This window comes from Carlito syrichta, unplaced genomic scaffold (assembly GCF_000164805.1).
Source record: "Carlito syrichta isolate Samal-C Ts95f unplaced genomic scaffold, Tarsius_syrichta-2.0.1 Scaffold315361, whole genome shotgun sequence".
Taxonomy (NCBI): Eukaryota; Metazoa; Chordata; class Mammalia; order Primates; family Tarsiidae; genus Carlito; species Carlito syrichta.
The window spans coordinates 397,017-400,855 of NW_007259457.1; the positions used below are offsets into that span (position 1 = coordinate 397,017).

The following is a 3,839-nucleotide window of genomic DNA, read 5'->3' on the forward strand; positions in this document are numbered from 1 at the left end:
GCACTCCAGTCTAGGTGACAGAGTGAGACTCCAACTCAAAAAATAAATAAATAAATAAAAATTAAAATAAAAAAGAATCCTATTGATAAAGTCAGCATTATCCCTACCCAAAAGAATGGTTACTAAACCTAAGATACTTAGGTAATGGCAAAGACCGGAACCATTTGCTTTCTGCCTCCCAATAATCTTTTCCACATGCATTTGTGCCTTGTTAGTTGTGTTTTAGGCAATTATAAACTGCCTGTGAGGACTTTTGTTTTTTGAAGTAAATGTGGTAAGGGGAAGACTGGTAGGAGTGTTAGACTCCTGCTTCTCTCAAAGCAGCTGGTGAAACATTCTCTGGAAAAATAATAATAGATCTCATGTTCTATGGTCATGTTGCTTTAAATCCTGTTGCAAGCTACAAACTATTTTATTCTGATGTGATCAGATATAGGCTAGCACTAAGCATGCGTATCATGTGACCAAAGATGCAGAGTAGCAAAGGGCTGCTAAATCCATAAGGAAAAGATTAATTTTTATAAATGCAAAGTTCATCAGTTTCACTTTAAATCCAATTGATTATAAAGGCTAATGAATCTTTTGACATGGACTAAAAGTTACTTCCTAAATTCTCAAATTGCTACATCTTTAGGCAGAAAAATCTTACAGAGGCAGAAAAACCTTGGGACATTTCAGCTAAGATGACTCTAATCTATTTTACACTTAAGCTTAGAAACATTATCTATTAAACTGAAGAGCCCAAGGACTCAGAATACTAATTCAGGGGTGGGGGGTGGTGAAATAAGCCAGCAAACACACCAGCAGCATAAACATTGGGCAACCATTTAAAGATTTTCTTTACTGTTTCACACATTACCCAAGGGGAAAGTTGTTTCCTGTTAAAATAGCTGCATACCCTTTAATGTTATCTGAGCAATCCAATGTCATCTACAGGTAGGGACATGCTATAGACTGTAGAGAAAAAAAAGTCCTAAGAGGAATACCAAGAAGGCATGCTTCAGCAACAGCTTTCAAGTTGTACACAAGAGCCTATGCTCTGGAGACCTGGCTGCCCTTGCAAGCCTGAATATTATGCTAAAGCGTGTGGTTACTGACAGTGACTAAATGTATTGGCTAAGGCTCAAAAAGACCTTGTGAGACCAAAGTAGGATTTACAACCATTCTTTCCTAAGCACAATATGGAAGGGAGCTGTCAAACTGATCCAAGGCTATCCTGCAGTGGTGCCAAGAACTTCAACTTATGATTTTTCTAATCGACTGGAGGTTTGTTTTTTATATGCAGTCTCTCTCAGTCTTGTTTAAAGTCCCTAGCTTTGGTATATTTGTCTCCTTGTATTCAAAGCATTCAAAACTATTAAAAATAACAAAGAAAAGTCTCACATGTATTAACCATTTTTTCCCAAGATATTACAATAACAGGAAGAAAACCAGGTAAAATAGCAAAAGGATCAACGGGTCTTGAGGTATGTATGACTGCTGAAGTTTTATGAAGCATAAAGCACAGGTTGTGATTCAAATTTATCACCTGAAATCAAATTCAAGGTATTCTACTTGGTGGCCCATAACTGAGAACTGAGAAATATCCTAAGGGTTCTAGCATTCTGTTGCATTCCCTTCACAGCCTTTCTGCCTGAAAGACCAATTCTTTCTTCTTCCTGGTCTCGATCTCCAACTGCACAGAGATCACTTTTACTTAATACTTCTCACTTCAAATTTAACAATTCCCAAACTAAAATTCATTCTTCTGCTTCTTCCAAACTGGATCCTTTCTCAGCCTCTCTAGTTCTAAATGGAAGCTGGGACCAATCACTCAGGCTGAGTTTTGGAAATAGCTTCTACTTCATTTTCTTCAGGAAGTCATATTGATTTTTTTCCTTCAAATTCTCTCTTAAACTTTGTTTTTTTGTGTGTGTGTGTTTTTTTTTTTTTTTTGAGTTGGAGTCTCACCCTGTGGCCCAGACTGGAGTGCAGTGGCATGCTCCCAGCCACCGCAGCCTCGACCTGCTGGGCTCCAGTGATCCTTCCACCTCAGCCGTACAAGTAGCCGGAACTACAGGCGTGCGCTACCACGCCCAGCTAATTTTTTGATTTATTGTAGAGATGAGAGCTCACCAAGTTGCCCAGGCGGGTCTTGACCCGCAGACTCAGGCAATCCACTCACCTCAGCCTCCCAAAGGCGCAGACTCAGGCAATCCACTTACCTCAGCCTCCCAAAGCACGGGATTACAGGCTGAGCCACCGAGCCTGGCTTCTCTTAAACTTAATACTTGTCTTTTATTTCTCCCAATCACCTACCCCTAAATTATGACAGGCACATCCTAGCTGTTCCTAGAAGTGCTGCCAGATTAACAGTCCTTAAATACCATTTCCTCCATGGAAAATTTCTTGTTCAACAACTTTTACTGGCTTCAAAATTCCCATATTAAATTTAAATTCCTCTGCCTAATTAAGGATTCCAAAGTAATCCTCAATCTTGTCCCACCCTATTCCTTCAATTTTCCTCAAACCATTTTCCCAGAACACACCCTTTAATCTGGTTAAACATGTTTTCACTGGGCCCAAATGTCATACTCTATTCAACCTCTACCTCTGTGTTCCTAATGTTCCTAACATTTAAAATCTATTTTCTGCTACTGACCTAAGTGTTCACCTCAAGATGGATTTTCCTCTCTTTTTGGCTGCCCCAAATCTGAGCCCTCCCCCTTGTTACAATTTCTGACAGATATTATCACCCACTATAAACACTGAAAATATTGGATACTTGCTTTCCCAGCCTTCCTTGCAGCAAGGAGGCACACTTGTGCAGGCTCTGCCTAACAAGGGTATCCACTCCACACTTTGAATAGGGGGGCTGTGAAGGGAGCCACGAATGTAAGAAGTAGCGGGTGGGTGCAGTGGGATCAAACTTCCAGGAAACAACAGCAACAGAGCAAGCTGTAATTTCATGCTTGGCAGTAGCAGTGCAGTTCAGAGGTATGATCTAGGGTATTGAATTGGGCTTTCAGATATATAACCAGGAGCACCAATAATTCTGAGTTACCCAATATACATTTTTTATAAAGCATTTTCTTGATATGTAACATACATACAGAAAAGCACACAGCCTAACAAATGTAAAGAAAAAGCACACATAGCATTAAGCCTACAGCTCAAAGAATGTTCACAAACTGAATCCAACTGTATCAAGAAACAGAACATTACCAAAATAGTTCACCCTTGAACAACACAGGGGTTAGGGGTACAATCCAAAATCCCTGTGCAATTGAAAATTCACATGTAACTTTCTGTTTTTTTGAGTTGGAGTCTCACTTTGTCACCCAGGCTGGAGGTCAGTGGCATGCTACTCACAGCCACCGCAGCCTCAACCTGCTGGGCTCAGGTGATCCTTCTGCCTCAGCCTTCCAAGTAGCTGGAACTCAAGGCATGTGCCACCATGCCCGGCTAATTTTTTTTATTTATTGTAGTGATGAGGTCTCACCAAGTTGCTCAGGCTGGTCTCAAACCTGTGGGCTCAGGCAATCCTCTCACCTCAGCCTCCCAAAGTGCTGGGATTATAGGCGTGAGCCACCGTGTCCGGCCCACATATAATTTTTTTTAAATTATTTATTTTTTTCATTACTTCGGTAGGTCCTTAACACATATAACTAACTTCTGACTCCCCCAAAACTTAACTAATAGCCTGTTGACCAGAAGCCTGACCAACAACATAAACAGTAGATTAGTATACATTTCGTTGTTCAACCTCACTAATCATCAAGGAGATGCAAATTAAAACCACACTGAGATACTACCTAACTCCAGTCAGAATGGCAATTATCAATAACTCAAAAAATAAC

At 40.3% G+C, this 3,839-nt stretch overlaps 1 protein-coding gene across 4 annotated transcripts in view; it reads right to left on the reverse strand.

Annotated features, from left to right (window-relative positions):
- Positions 1 to 3,839, reverse strand: part of LAMP2 (lysosomal associated membrane protein 2) — a 42,714-nt gene that overhangs the window by 29,332 nt on the left and 9,543 nt on the right. The gene's annotated exons all lie outside the window — the stretch shown is intronic.